General features: G+C 44.8%; 1 protein-coding gene across 1 annotated transcript in view; it reads right to left on the reverse strand.

The window, feature by feature from the left end:
* Nucleotides 1-18666, reverse strand: part of LOC126483615 (uncharacterized) — a 733734-nt gene that overhangs the window by 419156 nt on the left and 295912 nt on the right. The window lies entirely within an intron of this gene.

The following is an 18666-nucleotide window of genomic DNA, read 5'->3' on the forward strand; positions in this document are numbered from 1 at the left end:
TCATAATGATTGACCTCTGACTTATAACTAACGTTTCACTTTTATTTCACTTGGAAATATTACATTTTAGTTGAAAAGGGGATGACATGCGCGGTAATGTTTAAGAGAAAGCGTACTTCATCGAGCACTTTTTGCCGAGTGTCTAATTTGAGGAGTCATTAAAGGCAGATCGTAATTTCGTTAATAGTTTCCTTTGCTCAGTTTAAAGACACAACCATTCTTTCTTACAGGTGGGTTTTCTTTGCTTTCTGATTAGTCGCTTTGTAATAATAATGGCGGATGTTGATTCCCACAATCTGCCTAATGGTGGCAAGTATGAACAAAACGAAATGCGCAAATGGAATACTATTGTTACCCCTCACAACTGTTCCGTTTTTATGAACATAAATTTACATTAATTGCTCATATCTCGTGTTTCATTTATTTGCGTTTGCGTTTTTTGCAGCACGTGGTTGCCAATGCCATGGTGCCAAAATCGCTGAGAAACATTTCCTTTCCATTGTTCCTTGTTGATTACGTATTGCTTGCGGTGGATATCAGGGAGGATCTTGAAATTAAAGTCCATGATCATCTAGAAAGAACTGGCCTTCGTTGGAACATCCAGAACGCTGAATGCTGCGAAACTAATCCATCTCCTGGAACTGTACTAATTAATGGAGCTTTTGTTACTAACGTGGACACATTGCGACGTCTATGTTCTTGACTACAGAGCTATGGAAATGTAAATAAGGATGTGACAGCAAGAATAAAAATGGACTTTGATAAGATTCAGAGACGTAACTGGTATTCTTCATCATAAGAAGGTGCCTAACCACCTAAAATCAAAGATACACCGCACATTGGTGAGACCAGTTGCAGTAGATAATACCGAGAGCTGGAACACACTTAGACGCGCTCAGCGCTCACTATACGCCATGGAAATGCAATTACGGAGAAGATCATTAGCCATTTCCCTGCCTGACCGTATCAAGAACACAACGGTCCGACAACTAGCTGGAATGGCTCCAGTCAATGAGAAGATGCAAGAATGGAGACTTGGATGGCATGGACACAGCATATGGTCGCCAACTAGTTCACTCATAAGCTCAGTCTATCATCTAACTGTTGCTGGCCAGAGACAACGTGGCACTAACCTACGCACTAAAAACGCAGAGTACGACATTGCCATCCTTCACCGATGAGTAAGCGCTTATTGCGGCATTACAACAGTGGCAGCGTGCTGCAATGACAAGTGCGCTATGTCGCAGCTTTGCATAGACTGGAGTTACTAACGCAGTTGCTTTACGAACACTTAATTGACAAACACGGGGACTGTTCATTAGTAATGACATATTATGCAACCAACAAAAAAAAAAAAAAATCAAGCTTTGTACCCATGTGTCCTCCGCCGCAATAGGGAAGCACAGTCTCGGTGTCTGACGTTTGAAAATGTAGCGATGAAACGACTAATTAGAAAATAAGGGAAATAGAAATGTAATATCCTTAAAGTGCGGGCCGCGCGGGATTAGCCGAGTGGTCTAACGCGCTGCAGTCATCGACTGTGCGGCTGATCTCGGCGGAGGTTCGAGTCCTCCCTCGGGCATGGGTGTGTGTGTTTGTCCTTAGGATAATTTAGGTTAAGTAGTGTGTAAGCTTAGGGACTGATGACCTCAGCAGTTAAGTCCCATAAGATTTCACACACATTCGAACATTTTTTTAAGTGAGAAAATAAATTTTTCACCTAATTACGGTCTGGCTTCTATGACTCCTCAAAAATGACGCACCAGAAAATTGCTCGAAAACTTACGTGCTCTCTCAGACCTACCACATATGTCACTCCCTTTTCAACTAAAATGTAATATTCTTTCCCAAAATGAAAGAGGACAAAAAAAAAGGTTCAAATGGCTCTGAGCACTATGGGACTTAACATCTGAGGTCATCAGTCCCCTAGAACTTAGAACTACTTAAACCTAACTAACCTAAGGACATCACACACATCTATGCCCGAGACAGGATTCTAACCTGCGACCGTAGCAGTTGCGCGGTTCCAGACTGAAGCGCCTAGAACCGCTCGGCCACACCGGGTGGCGAAAGAGGACATTTCCACGATTCCGAAAAGGTATAGCACATCGATGTTCGTAATGCGATGTAACCAGAATACCTGCTTAAAGTCAGAGTTCAGTGATTATAAAATGGATAACAGATTACACTATCTAGTCGAGCACTTCCCTACTTGGAGATAAATTTCCCCTCAACAGTAAAAGAAAATTTTCACGCAAGACATTTATTTTCGAAAAGAAAGATCATCTTCATGATGTACTCGTTGGCCTCTATAACATATATAGCAGCCAATAGTTGCCTAAAACTTTTACAGAACGACGCAATTTGGAGATAACCGCTTCTCCTCAAAGGACTGTAAGCACGCCGTTATTTGAAATTCACGTTTAATTCGTGTTTTATTAGGGGCAGGCATTTTGCGCCGTGTAGTACGTAATACTCGTGCCGCAGTGCGCCGTCGCTTAAACAGTGGCGAAACAATTAACTTGTTTCCCGACAGAATTCAATGCGTATGACTTTCCATCAGGCGTGACGGGCCAAATGGTTGTAGAGGAGTCTAATGCGTTATATGTTCTGTTAAAACAGTTGCTTCAAGTTAGAAAAAGTTCGTGTGCAAATAGCTATTAAGTGTGCTAAAAAGCTACGATTGCGCGTTATTGTCAAAGAAGATAAACTGTTAATTGAAGCAGTGTCCAAACCGTCTTGATGATCGCCCTTCGGATAAGTTTGAAGCTAAGAATGTTCTTCTTCGTAGTACCTTGTATGTTTAGTTGTCAGGAATCCCAGGAATTTTCTTTCCTTCCATGCGATCCATCAGTACTGTACAGTAACAACTCTTTGAACACACTTCTCAGACAGCACGTGTGGACTGAATAGTTAACACGCTTGCGGTTTCGTCTTATGGGAATACAAAATTCCGCAACTTATTTTAAGATTTGTGTCCACATCTATGGAAAACACTATATCATGCTCGCGCGGTGCAAAACTCCTGCTCCAAGGAAAACACAGCTTTAGTCAGCAACTGCCACGAGACGTGCCGCCATTGGCCCTTGTCTTGATGTCTCGTCGTTAATTATTTCGCCAGTCCCCTTCTGCACAGAACGCATTTTGGATTCTTTCTCGAGAAAAATAGCAATATTTTATTATTCCACCTGAAGGACCTCGAAATTTTTAATGTTCAGCGTCAGGTGCAACTTCCATAACCATGCAATTCTTTAGGTAAATCATTGTGAAATTCGACTTGATGTTCTGATAACCTCTAGACGGTAAAAAATCTGCGAGGGCTGTTCAGATTTTCTCCTAAAACGTTTAGGTAGACAGAGAGCAACAGAAGGCATATGAAGCTTCTTTGCGGAATGTCGGACATAACTTCTGTTTCGCTGTACGACTTGTTGTCAGTTACTACGAAATGTAACTTTTGTGATACGAAATCGCAAATCCAACTGCACAGCTAACACTGTGATTCACAGAAAGGGGATTTTATTACAAGCTGCTTGTGAGGAACGGTTCCAAAACCCTTCTGGAAATTAAAGTTATCGAATCATCTTGAGAACTACTGTCGACAGCACTCATCACTTTGTGCTAATAAAGAGAAAGTTTGGTTCACAAAACCGATATTTTGTGAATACATGCCGATTAGGTGTCAAAAAATCGTGTTCTTCGGATTATTTGATGTGTTTGGAACACGGATTTCCTTTCCTGTGTACTGGTGTGACCAGTGCAATTGTGAAGTCTTTAGATACGGGTTGTATGAATCTGAAGATTTCCAGTAGGTGCGTTGCTAGTGAATCCATTCAACCACTTATTATCCAAATTCTAAGCGCTGCTAGTGCTTTTGTGAACTTTAATGCAAATCTGTATCACATCTCGGCATCCAAGGCTAGGCATTCAACATCCGCTCAGTGCGACAGCTCGTGATAGACTCCTGCCACTTTCGCGAGCAAGATGCTTTCCCTAGGCAACATTTTCTGGATCTACATATGCGTCCATACTCTGCAAACCACTGTGAAGTGCGTGGCAGAGGTTGTTACCCATTGTATAGGTTATTAGGAATACTTACCTATCCATTCAGGTACGGAGCGCGGAAGCAATGACTATTTAAATTCCTCTGTGAACACTGTAACTAATCTGAGTCCATCCTCAAGACCTCCATGGGAGGTGGTTCTTGAAGCTTTGTAAATAGACTTTTTCTGTATTGTTAGCGTCATATCTTCAAGTGTCTGCCAATTCTGTTCTCCAACATTCCTGTAACACTCTCCCAAGAGTCAAACAAAACTGTGACCGTTCGTGCTGCACTACTCTGTACACTTTCAACATTCCCTGTTAGTCCCATTTTTGTAGGGGTACCGGCACTTGAGTAGTAATCTAGGATGTGTCGCACGAATAACGTGTAATCAATGGTTCAAATGGCTCTGAGCACTATGGGACGAAACATCTGACATCATCAGTCCCGTATAACTTAGAACTATTTAAACTTAACTAACCTAAGGACATCACACACATCCATGCCCGGGCAGGATTCGAACCTGCGACCGTAGAGGTCGCGCGGTTCCAGACTGAAGCGCCTAGAACCGCTCGGCTACCGCGGCCGGCGTGTAATCAATCTTCCAATCTCCTTTTTGAACTGACTGCATTTATTTAGTACTGTGCCATTAAACCGAAATCTGTGGCGCGCTTTGCCTGCAAGTGAGCCTACGTGGAGTTCCATTGCATATCCCCACGAAGTGTTACACTATTTGTATGAATTTTCCCATTCCAATGTGACTCTTTCATATTGAGAGGACAACCTGTTCTTTCGTTTTGTGAAGTGCACAATTTTTCATTTCTGAACATTTAAAGCTAGTTGCCAGTCTTTGCACCATGTTGAACTCTTATCGAGACAGGCAGATTTATTCAGACAGTACTTCAGTGTAGATAACTGGATCATCTGCAAAAAATCTGGGATTACCATTAATATTCTGTGCAAGGTCATTAAGATACAACAAGGACAGCAAGAGTAAGAACACACAGTCCTGGGGTACAGCCGAAGTCACTTTACATCTGTCGATGACTCTCCATCCAGGATAAATAACATGTTGGGTCCTCCTAATCAATAAATTCTCAATCCACTTACAAATTTTTTCTCGTGCTCCATACGATCGTAGTTTTGATAATAAGCGTTAGTGTGGCACCGAGTAAAATGCTTTCCCGCTCGGGAAGCAGCGCGTTAGACCGCGAGGGTAGCCTGGCGGGCACCCATAGGGTACTTCCCAATCTGACATAGAATCATGACATTTGTCAAGAAGCAAGGTTTTACAGTTCACTCACGGTTCCGCAGGCAATTGCAAACACTTTTCCATGAAGGTGTTGACGGTCTTGTCTCACAGTGGGATAAATATGTTAAGAGTTATGCCAGTTACTTTTGAAATAATAAACGGTTTACTTACTGTTTAGGGTTTCCGTGCCTCAGCCTGTAAAAACGGAACTCTTACTGGATCACTTTCTTGTCCGTCTGTCTATTTGTCTGTTCGTCTGTTAGGAACCTTTTCTCTCAGGCATGAGTAGACGTATGACGTTCGAGTGTATGTCACATATGTCTATGGTCCCTTGGCGCTTTAAAACTTTTAAGCTTCTAAGTCATTTCAGTCAAATATACGCCTATTTATGTATAATATTTTGATACCCTAAAACTTACTTATCAAAACCTATAGTGTACTTCTCATGGACCTATAATCATGAAATTTGACAAAAAGTAAACTTTCACAGTACAGGTGAAGGGAAATAGCCGAAACAGTTAATTTTTGATTTTGACACACTAAAAAAATATATCTTTTGTCATTTGTTATCCGACATGAAACTTGAAATTAAAATATCCTCGAAAGTCTAGGAATCCCTGAGACCGAAATTTTGGCAGTATCCATGTCGATAACAAGCGATAATGGTGTATATCCTCGATTCCCGGAAAGAACGTCAGTCTATGTGTTTAAGTTTCTAAGGAACTCTTAGTGCGCGAATCCTATCCGCACCTTCACAGTTTTTTCCATATCTCATTTTCATTTGACAGCCGCTTATACCGGTTGGTTCTAGTTAAACTTTCCTTATTTAACACATCATAACCCGGAACATAATTACCGTACGAGGACCAAACTTGGTAGCATTAACGTCAAGGACAAGGAGAAGAGAAATAATGCAGTATCAGTTCAACTGAAACAGTTTTAATGTGCTGCAACAGTACATTGTACCATTACGTACCGGTAACATTACTGTTACAAAAGGTGCTCAATACGGCGCCCATCATTGTGCAGAAGAGCCTAAAAACGCAGGATTGCATTCTGCGCAGCAGAACGAAGCATGTCCGTAGGTATCTTGGCTACCTCTCTTAATAAGCTGCGCTTCAGATCAGCACATGTGTGAATGTGCCCCGGTGAACTTTGTCCTTCAGGTAGCCCAAAACCATATACCAGGGATTGCAATCAGGTGATCGTGCCGTCTCTAATGACCTCGTTGTCGACGGGACGTTAAACACTAACCACCACCACCACCACCAGGTGATCGTGCCGGCCAATCATTTGAAACCAATTGGATGATAACCAGGTCGTTTTCAAATGTGTTTCAGAGAAGCAGGTGACCTACACGAGCAACGTGCGGTGGGGCCCCATCTCGCATAAAAACTGTTGAATTCAATGCGTCTCTCTCGTGTAGGGCGGGTATGGCATGCTGGCGACGCATATCGCAGTAACACAGGTCAGTCACACTGCACGGCTTTGGTCATTGAGCGCCAACCTGTTCAAAAATGAATGAGTCACTGATGAAGGTAGCCGTGAAGCCACACCATTTGGTGACACGTTCACCACACATAGGAGCTTCATGCACAGTGACTGTAGGTGAAAATCCCCACACTCGACAAATCTGTGTGTTCACCTCACACCTCGGAGAAAAATGAGCTTCGTCTGTCCACAGGATGGTCCATGGCCAGCATTCGGTTAACTTCAGTCCTTACGAGAAGGTGGAGAGCGAAGTCAACACGTCTTTGTGCGCCCTGTGGTGCAAGCTGCTGGACGATATGGATCTTGTACGGATACCATTTGAGAATGATTTGAAGCACCGTCCCACAGTGGACCACGGGATGAACCATCGTCGTGACACAGCTCGCGCACTGCCTGATGATCGGGAATTGCATGCAGCGTTGTCTGCCATAGCAACAGAGATTTCATCAACCTCCTGGGGTGCAACCAGTTGTCGGCCTCTTCCCGGAGCGACGCCCAGTTCTCCAGTTGATTGGAACCTCTTCATCATGCTCCACATGCGGAGAAAGAGGACCCTTGCGTAATCCTTTCAGCAGGCGATTTCTAGAAGTGGAGTTGTAGCATTACTGTTGGTTTGATAATAGAGCTTCAACAATAATGCCCTGCTCCTTTTGTCCAAACTCATGTTGACACGTCAATAAATGCACTGCGACTAGTCAGGTGAGAGAGACTATGAATTACGATGACTGATCACGGCACCTGGTGGTCATAGTTGGAACTGGACGGTGGCGCTGTGGCGCTTGGACGTCATGCACCCCATACTCTGGACATTAATGTACCAAGTTTGTGACTCGTAGTGTAATTAGTTTCCGTGTTATAACGTGCTAGATAGGGAAAGTTTAGTTATAACTACCCAACTGTTAACAGAACGACTAACTCAGCCGCAAATTGGGGATAGAAGCTGATAAGGACTCCTTCGGACACGGGAGCTGTGTTCACCTTTAGCGATTTCAGATATTTCTCAAAACCACTGACACTAATATGTATGTCACTCATCCTTGCAGCCGTATGAGAATTAAATAGGGCCGGCCGGTGTGGCCAAGCGGTTCTAGACGCTTCAGTCTGGAACCGCGTGACCACTACGGTCGCAGGTTCGAATCCTGCCTCGGGCATGGATGTGTGTAATGTACTTAGGTTAGTTCAGTTTAAGTAGTCCTAAGTTCTAGGGGCTGATGACCTCAGATGTTAAGTCCCATAGTGCTCAGAGCCATTTAATTAAATAGGAGTATATAGCCTGAGAAGTTACTACACTCCTGGAAATGGAAAAAAGAACACATTGACACCGGTGTGTCAGACCCACCATACTTGCTCCGGACACTGCGAGAGGGCTGTACAAGCAATGATCACACGTACGGCACAGCGGACACACCAGGAACCGCGGTGTTGGCCGTCGAATGGCGCTAGCTGCGCAGCATTTGTGCACCGCCGCCGTCAGTGTCAGCCAGTTTGCCGTGGCATACGGAGCTCCATCGCAGTCTTTAACACTGGTAGCATGCCGCGACAGCGTGGACGTCAACCGTATGTGCAGTTGACGGACTTTGAGCGAGGGCGTATAGTGGACATGCGGGAGGCCGGGTGGACGTACCGCCGAATTGCTCAACACGTGGGGCGTGAGGTCTCCACAGTACATCGATGTTGTCGCCAGTGGTCGGCGGAAGGTGCACGTGCCCGTCGACCTGGGACCGGACCGCAGCGACGCACGGATGCACGCCAAGACCGTAGGATCCTACGCAGTGCCGTAGGGGACCGCACCGCCACTTCCCAACAAATTAGGGACACTGTTGCTCGTGGGGTATCGGCGAGGACCATTCGCAACCGTCTCCATGAAGCTGGGCTACTGTCCCGCACACCGTTAGGCCGTCTTCCGCTCACGCCCCAACATCGTGCAGCCCGCCTCCAGTGGTGTCGCGACAGGCGTGAATGGAGGGACGAATGGAGACGTGTCGTCTTCAGCGATGAGAGTCGCTTCTGCCTTGGTGCCAATGATGGTCGTATGCGTGTTTGGCGCCGTGCAGGTGAGCGCCACAATCAGAACTGCATACGACCGAGGCACACAGGGCCAACACCCGGCATCATGGTGTGGGGAGCGATCTCCTACACTGGCCGTACACCACTGGTGATCGTCGAGGGGACACTGAATAGTGCACGGTACATCCAAACCGTCATCGAACCCATCGTTCTACCATTCCTAGACCGGCAAGGGAACTTGCTGTTCCAACAGGACAATGCACGTCCGCATGTATCCCGTGCCACCCAACGTGCTCTAGAAGGTGTAAGTCAACTACCCTGGCCAGCAAGATCTCCGGATCTGTCCCCCATTGAGCATGTTTGGGACTGGATGAAGCGTCGTCTCACGCGGTCTGCACGTCCAGCACGAACGCTGGTCCAACTGAGGCGCCAGGTGGAAATGGCATGGCAAGCCGTTCCACAGGACTACATCCAGCATCGCTATGATCGTCTCCATGGGAGAATAGCAGCCTGCATTGCTGCGAAAGGTGGATATACACTGTACTAGTGCCGACATTGTGCATGCTCTGTTGCCTGTGTCTATGTGCCTGTGGTTCTGTCTGTGTGATCATGTGATGTATCTGACCCCAGGAATGTGTCAATAAAGTTTCCCCTTCCTGGGACAATGAATTCACGGTGTTCTTATTTCAATTTCCAGGAGTGTATGTTACCTAAAACTTAAACAAGAACCAGTGATTCTTACAATGCTTGCTCGCATTAGTCTTGAAATTACATTCTTTATATCCATCAGTATATGAGTGTACAGTTATCCAGATAAAGAAAAAGGAAAAAATTACGAGTGTGCGTATATTTGTCATTGTGTTGTACGAGGTGTGACTATGAAATAAAGGGACAATTTCTGGAACACGTTTATTACAAAAACATACATATTTAATTACTGTCACACTCAATGCACTCCCTTCCTGTATCCATACAACGCTCTTAACATGTTTTCCATTGATGGAAACACTGCTAGACATCTTCCTTTGTGAGCTCTTTGATGACAAGTGCTCCTTTTCCCTTTACAGTTTTAACGGACTTAAATGTTGCTCCTTGTAATGTAGATTTGTGTGTGGCGAATATACAAAAGTCACTTGGTGCTAGGTCAGGCGAATGACGTTGGTGGTCTAACACTGGGATGCTGTACTTCTATGGAAACCTCTTAACAGTCTACATGGTATGAGTTGGTGCGTTGTCTTGTTCTTCCACAATTCTGATCTTTTTTTTTCTTATATTTTCAAGGAGTAGAGTAAGACCCTCAGGGTTGGAAAGCTGATGAACAGCTTCACGTTTAGGAGCACAGTGAAGATATACAACTCCAGGAATACTGAAAAAAAACAATTATCATCGCTTTGAATCTTGATTTGCTCATTCGAGCTTTTTCGCTCTCGGTGAAGTTGGGTTGCATGAACTTGTACTTAGTTTCAGGATTTTAAGTGAAAAACCAAGATTCGATCGTGACAATTTTCGACAACAGTTTCGCACACAATTTTATCACCTGTGTAAACTATGCCTTATCTATTCTTTGTCAATTCGCACAGTTTCAGCAATCGATAAAATACTCGACCGGCGGGCGGATCGAGCAGCTTATCCAGTTTTCGATATTTTCACCCGTGTTTGTGGTTGACGGGGGTTCGGGGCGTGAGTCATTTTCAGCGTCTTCTCGGCCATCTTGCAAACTCTTGAACTACTCAAAAACTCGCGTACGTGACAAAAAGTCTTCGCCATAAATTTCTTATAGTACAAGATATATTTCAGCAGCAGATTTCCAAGTTTCATGTGAGACATCACAACAATTCGTTTCCTTTACTTTACATCTATGGTCACAAACTTTTTGTTAACAGATTACTGGTTTCGGTCTATAATGAACATCATCAGATCTGCAGCAAAAATGGGAAAAACATAAATACATTCGCAGATTGTCTACAGCTAAAAAACAATACATAGACCATAATGGAAAGTACTACTGACAATATATAAATGTGTGTGCTTTAAGTATGAAGAGGTATACCTGTTTCATAAAAACAAAGTCCTAATGTACTTTGTTTTTTATGAAACAGGGATGGATGTACTAGATACCTTAGGGGTTGCGAAGCAACTCAAATCGCTTGATACGGGCAAGTCTTCAGGTCGAGATTGTATACCGATTAGGTTCCTTTCAGATTACGCTGATACAATAGCTCCCTACTTAGCAATCATATACAACCGCTCGCTCACCGATAGATCTGTACCTACAGATTGGAAAATTGCGCAGGTCGCACCAGTGTTTAAGAAGGGTAGTAGGAGTAATCCATCGAACTACAGACCTATATCGTTGACGTCGGTTTGCAGTAGGGTTTTGGAGATTATACTGTATTCAAACATTATGAATCACCTCGAAGGGAACGATCTATTGATACGTAATCAGCATGGTTTCAGAAAACATCGTTCTTGTGCAACGCAGCTAGCTCTTTGTTCGCACGAAGTAATGGCCGCTATCGACAGGGGATCTCAAGTTGATTCTGTATTTCTAGATTTCCGGAAAGGTTTTGACACCGTTCCTCACAAGGGACTTCTCATCAATCTGCGGGCCTACGGGGTATTGTCTCAGTTGTTCGACTGGATTCGTGATTTCCTGTCAGGAAGGTCGCAGTTCGTAGTAATAGACGGCAAATCATGGAATAAAACTGAAGTGATATCAGGTGTTCCCCAGGGAAGCGTCCTGGGACCTCTGCTGTTCCTGAGCTATATAAATGACCTGGGTGACAATCTGAGCAGTTCTCTTAGGTTGTTCGCAGATGATGCTGTAATTTACCGTCTAGTAAGGTCATCCGAAGACCAGTATCAGTTGCAAAGCGGTTTAGAAAAGATTGCTGTATGGTGTGGCAGGTGGTAGTTGACGCTCAATAACGAAAAGTGTGAGGTGATCCACATGAGTTCCAAAAGAAATCCGTTGGAATTCGATTACTCGATAAATAGTACAATTCTCAAGGCTGTCAATTCAACTAAGTATCTGGGTGTTAAAATTACGAACAACTTCAGTTGGAAAGACCACATAGATAATATTGTGGGGAAGGCGAGCCAAAGGTTGCGTTTCATTGGCAGGACACTTAGAAGATGCAACAAGTTCACTAAAGAGACAGCTTAGAGTACACTCGTTCGTCCTCTGTTAGAATATTGCTGCGCTGTGTGGGATCCTTACCAGGTGGGATTCACGGAGGACATCGAAAGGGTGCAAAAAAGGGCAGCTCGTTTTGTATTATCACGTAATAGCGGAGAGAGTGTGGCAGATATGATACGCGAGTTGAGATGGAAGTCATTAAAGCAAAGACGTTTTTCGTCGCGGTGAGATCTATTTACGAAATTTCAGTCACCAACTTTGTCTTCCGAATGCGAAAATATTTTGTTGAGCCCAACCTACATAGGTAGGAATGATCATCAAAATAAAATAAGAGAGATCAGGGCTCGAACAGAAAGGTTTGGGTGTTCGTTATTCCCGCGTGCTGCTCGGGAGTGGAATGGTAGAGAGATAGTAATGATTGTGGTTCGATGAACCCTCTGCCAAGCACTTAAATGTGAATTGCAGAGTAATCATGTAGAGGTAGATGTAGATTTTATAGTCGCACCCCGCATGTGCTACGAGCAGCGACAATGCTGTTAGCGCCTCCCGCGGCCAGTGCCAGCAGGTAGGCGCCTGTAGCCACCCCTGGGACGGCTGCCGGTACTGAACGAGGGCGGCTCTGGCTACCGGGACGTGCAGCAACCCCTCCCTGGGCCGCAAGTTGCCGGAGGAGTGTCGCGAGGAGTTGCCGAACAGCAGCTGGGAGGGGCGGGGCGGGGCGCGGCGGCGCAAGGCGGCAGGCGATTAGCGGAAGAGGCGGCAACTTGTGCTGTCGCTCCATTACCCAAGTTTACCCTCCAGCACGCCCTACGACTCGGCACGGGAGGTGCGCGGTCAGGAGGCTCCGCGCCCGACTTACGTTACCGCGGCGGGCCTACGCACTCGTAATCAGCACCCAATGATAGCTGTGCCGAGAGGTGGAATGAAGTGGTTCACAAATAAATGATTTATTCTAGGAATTTTCTAAGAGTCGGAAAACATTGCCGGCCGGGTGGCCGAGCGGTTCTAGGCGCTACACTCTGGAAACGCGCGACCGCTACGGTCGCAGATTCGAATCCTGCCTCGGGCATGGATGTGTGTGATGTCCTTAGGCTAGTTAGGTTTAAGTAGTTCTAAGTTCTAGGGGACTGATGACCTCAGAAGTTAAGTCCCATAGTGCTCAGAGCCATTTGAACCATTTTTGAAAAACATTACCCAAAATTTCCAGTGGTCTAAGAAAAGACGGAAGCTTTTCTTTAAAGAATTGGTTTCCTTTATATAAAACAAAATGTCACAACTTATTTAGTTTTTCTTCTTTTTAGTGTATTAGTTACTTGCGAACCGAGCAATGCTTCGCAGCTGCTAGATATGTATGGGAACTGGATGTACGTCGTAATCTCTGTCTCGCCCCCTTCTCTCCATCCATCTCCTCCTCTCCCTTCTCTTTCTCAATCTTCTCCTCCGCCCCCTGTCTCTGTCTCTCCCCTCCTTCCCTCTCACCATGTTCATTTCCTCCACAGTCCCTGTTCACCCTCTCTTTCCCCGCTTTCTCTGACTGTGAACCTTGTTATTGGTGTTGCAAAGGGAACCTTGATTGTGATTTAAAGTCGTTTAAAATGGATGGGTAAATCAATTGGAATCATTGGTGCGTGGGGTATGAGAGAGACCACTCTAGCTTCTGGATATCTGAGGATAGTGGCTTCAATGTCAGTATATTGCACGGTTTTAATATATGAACATGCTGAATTACGAAGTTTCGGATGCTTCCGTTTGAACAAATCAATGAAGATTTGCAGAAAATTAATGCGTGGCAGTTATCCCTCAGCATTAGTAAGTGTAACCTACCGCGTATAACAAGACGAGAATCCCCATTAATGTAAGAGTACAAAATAAATGCCCAGTCTTTGGAAGCGTAACATCCGTCAAGTATCTGGGTGTGACTATTCGAAGATATCAAATGGAATGATCAGATCACACTAGTAAAGGACAAGGCAAACTCTAGACTGCGGTTTGTTTGTAGACTCCTGAAGCGATGCAGTCCTTTAACAATACGTTAGTTCGTCCAGTCTTAGAATATTGTTCGCCTGTAAGGGACCCTTAACAGTTGGGTCTGATTCAAGAGATTGAGAAGGTCCAAAGCAGAGCGGCAAGATTCGTGACTGGTACATTTAGCCATCGCGAGAGCGTTATAAATCTCATAGAAAGTCTGAAGTGGGACACATTTGCCGGTAGATGGCACGCTAAAATTAAGGGGCTACTCACTAAATTCCGAAATCCGATCTTCACCGAGGATGTAGAGCATATATTATTACCGCCAACTTTCAAATCGCGCAATGATCACCATTGAAATGAGGGAAATTAGAGCTCGTACTGAGGCGTTCAGACAGTCGTTTTTCAATCGCGCGATCCGCGGGTGGAACAAATGGGGGGGGGGGGGGGGGGGGAGGGGCGAGGGATATGACTTTGGCGCGAATTGTCCCCTCCGCCACCCACCGCTTGGTGGTTAGTGGAGTATATATGTAGATGTAGACACAGTAGTATTCTGATCAGAAGCCAATAAGTCATATATATGCATATTTCCTGTTTTCTATTGAAACCCACTTTGACGAATAGAACGAACGGCACACTGCTGTGTGTCCACATTTTGTTTCGGTAGGCCTGCAAAGTTTTTGTAATTGTTGCTTCACAGGACGTAAATGTTTTAACACAGTCACATTTAAGGATCACTTAGAGTTGCTGATGACATAAACCATTACTACCTCCCAGTTTAGTTCAACCGATCATTATCCTGCAACATAAAATTACTTATGTCAGCTTGCATGGCGTCGTTCTTACTGTGACCCCAATCAATAGAGAGGAAACTGTCCTGTTTCACTGAAACGTCCTTCAGCAATGAAATACATTAAGAGTAAAATGTATTAACATAGTTAAAAAAATCTCAATGCACTGTCAATACTGAGGTTTAGTTTTATTGTGCATACTCGTCAGTATGCAGAATGTACTGCAGACTGTTCGAAAATGGTTCAAATGGCTCTGAGCACCATGGGACTTAACATCTGAAGTCATCAGTCCCCTAGAACTTAGAACTACTTAAACCTAACTGATCTAAGGACATCACACACATCCATGTCCGATGCAGGATTCGAACCTGCGACCGTAGCGGTAGCGCGGTTCCAGACTGAAGCGCCTAGAACCGCTCTGTCACAGCGGCCGGCTGCAGACTATAGGATTCTACTTGAATAAAGACCGTGTACCAAGGTCATATGGAAATGTTAATTCATTTTATTGTTACTGTTTCTGTCCTATTAGCCGTATTAATCCTTGTTGGGTGCCAAACCATATAAGATAAACCATCTACTGTCGAATTTACAAAATTAGAGCAGGTAACTTGAGGAAAAGCGACCAGTTGGAAACACCATATGTCAGAACAAATGAAACTCGTCGATTTGTATTTTCAATTAAGTAAGGAAACTGCACATTTAGCAGTTCATTCAGAGCGCATGGCCTGGATGCACTTTTAATACCACATTAATTATTCCCATATGTCAGAACAAATGAAACTCGTCGATTTGTATTTTCAATTAAGTAAGGAAACTGCACATTTAGCAGTTCATTCAGAGCGCATGGCCTGGATGCACTTTTAATAGCACATTAATTATTCCATGTTGGTGAAGTTGCGTGTCGCGAAAAATTTGGAGTCGTCGGTCTGGTGAATAGGTTGGAGTTCTGCCTGGTGCTGTGACAAGTTCCAGTCTTTGCTTCGCCAGTTTAATTGCGACGTAGTGGACCACAGGGCGCTCAGCATGTCAGTGCCAGTGAACAGAAAATATAGGAAGTTTCCAGAATCTATTCAGGCAGAACAAGATTGGAGATGGCATATAGCACACATAAAAATAATCTGGATTTCAATATCTCCCTACAGCGTCTTTTATACCGGATGATATTGAACTCAGTTATGAAAGAGCAAGGATTGCGACAAGTAGTGCAACAATCTTTAGCTGCAAATAGTTGCAGTATTTGGTACATATCGCGTGTGGAATGTTGACTGACGACGAATTTATTGGGGCCTTGTGACCAGTGAAGGACTGTCTCATTTAAGGCAGCCATAACGACAACGTAAGGGCTTCAGTGTTCCACGGGCGTCTCGATGAACAATGTCACGAAAGCTGCACAGTGCTTCAACCAAACAGCTGTTGTCATCTTCAGGTGCTTACTGACGTGTTACTGCAGTGGCTCGCCAGTATATGCGCTGGAAAGCTATACAAGCTCAGGCGCCGAAGGGCGGATCTACGTATAACATCAATAGACGAACCATGGAGCACGGCGACATCCAGAGAAAGGAGCCACGGTCTTCGCATGTGCGACGCGGGAAAAGGGCGGCCGGAAACCGCGGGCCAGCGCTCGCTGGCAGAGTGTTAGCACTCACTTTAAGTGTCCGACTCCGATTCTCCATTTGTGTTGATTTCGATTCGTTGGTCTGCGGCCGACAATGCCTTAGTACCACCAATGCTGTTTCCCATGCCTTGTTAAGTTGAAATCCCGTGTCTCTATTGATCGGACCGTTAATTATACTATGTTTAGTTATACCGTGTGTAGCCCTTCGTTCCCACAGTAGCTAACCTCCTTATGGAAGACTTCTAGGAAAAAGCAGTTCAGTCAGCGATTTTGAAATCTAAATGTTTCTGGAGATATGTGGACGACACCTTTGTAGCATGGCCACATGGACAGCAACGTTTCCTGTATTTCTGGAAGACTTTAACACCCTCTATCCGAGCACTCGCTTCAACATGGAAATGGAGAACATGGAGACCTACCGCTTTAGATGTCTTGGTTTCCAGAAAATAAGATGGTTCCTTGGGTCCCAGTGTGCTCCGTAAACCAAGTCACGCTGACCTATATCTATGAGCTACGACCTGCCCTCATCCATCTCAATGCAAAGGTGCATTACGGACACTCGTTCACAGGGCTAGAGTTATCTCAGACCTAGGAACCTTATGTAAGTCTGCATGCTTTCGTGGCCGTTGTCACTTCAGTTATAACCTGCAGGATTATTAGGTCGCGTCATATTTCTCCTAAAATGATCGACATTTCGACCACTCTTCTGGGATCTTCCTCAAGATCTTCTGGTGTCCACTACTGCTAGAGCACTGTCAGAGACGAGTGTCGCGTCCTCTTATTAAGGGAATTTTCCCGCGTTCGTGCTGGAGAAGTGATAGTATAGCGTGAATATTAGCCTATGACTATGGCCCACTAATGGTACCCATAAGAATTTTAACCAAACCTGCTTGACTCCTCGGTGAGGGTATGTTCTCGAAACTTCAACAAAAGACCGTACCGAGCTACTGAGCGTTTCTCTTCCAGAGTCTTCCACTGGAGTTTGTCCATCATCTCCGTAACGCTTTCGCGATTACTAAATGATCCTGTAACGAAGCGCGCTGCTCTCCGTTGGATCTTCTCTATCTCTTCTATCAACCGTATCTGGTACGGATCCCACACCGGTAAGCAGTATTCAAGCAGTGGGCGAACAAGTGTACCGTAACCTACTTCCTTTGTTTTCGAACTGCATTTCCTTAGGATTCTTCCAATGAATCTCAGTCTGAGATCTGCTTTACTGACGATTACGTTTATATGGTCATACCATTTTAAGTCACTCCTAATGCCTACTCCCAGATAATTTGTGGAATTAACTGCTTCCAGTTGCTGATCTGCTATATTGTAGCTAAATGATAAAGGATATTTCTTTCTGTGTATTCGCAGCACATTACACTGTCTACATTGAGATTCAGTTGCCATTCCCTGCACCATGCGTCAATTCGTTGCAGATCCTCCTGCATTTCAGTACAATTTTCCATTGTTACAACCTCTCGATATACTACAAAATCATCCGCAAAATGTCTCAGTGAGCTTCCGATGTTATCCTCAATGTCATTTATATATATTGTGAATAGCAACGGTCCTACGACACTCCCCTGCGGCACACCTGAAATCACTCTTACTTCGGAAGACTTCTCTTCACTGAGAAATACACGCTGCATTCTGTTATCTAGGAACTCTTCAATCCAATCACACAATTGGTCTGATAGTCCATATGCCCTTACTTTGTTCATTAAACGACTGTGGGGAACTGTATCAAACGCCTTGCGGAAGTCAAGGAACACGGTATCCACCTGGTAACCCGTGTCTATGGCCCTTTGACTCTCGGGGACGTATAGCGCGAGCTGGGTTTCACACGATCGTCTTTCTCGAAACCCATGCTGATTCCTACACAGTATGTTTCTAGTCTCCAGAAAAGTCATCACCGATTTGTGGAGTATTCGGATGTTGAAGTGGCCCGTTACAGGAATACATGAGAACATGAAGGCAGGAATTGTGTGGTTAGATTTGCAATCGACCACGACTGACCACCAACAAGGGCGGTTCGTCGTGTTGGCAGCAAGCACGTCGCAAACTCTTCTGCTTTCACAGAACAAATAATTGACTACCTGCGACATTCTTTGTCATCCCCCAAGAAGGGTCAGAGTCTAGCAGCAGCCTGATTAGAGAATTACCGTCACATGCGTAGGCTACCGTTAACACCGCAACACAAACGGCTGCGTCTAGAATTGTAAATCTGTGGTAAGATCGCATGGGACCAAAGTCTTAGGTCATCGGTCCCTAAGCTCACACACAACTTAAACTAACTTACGCTATTGACAACACGACACACTCATGCCCGCAGGAGGACAAGCCTCCACCGCGGGGGGGGGGGGGGGGGGGGGG

This window comes from Schistocerca serialis, chromosome 6 (genome assembly GCF_023864345.2).
Source record: "Schistocerca serialis cubense isolate TAMUIC-IGC-003099 chromosome 6, iqSchSeri2.2, whole genome shotgun sequence".
In the NCBI taxonomy this organism is placed as follows: Eukaryota; Metazoa; Arthropoda; class Insecta; order Orthoptera; family Acrididae; genus Schistocerca; species Schistocerca serialis.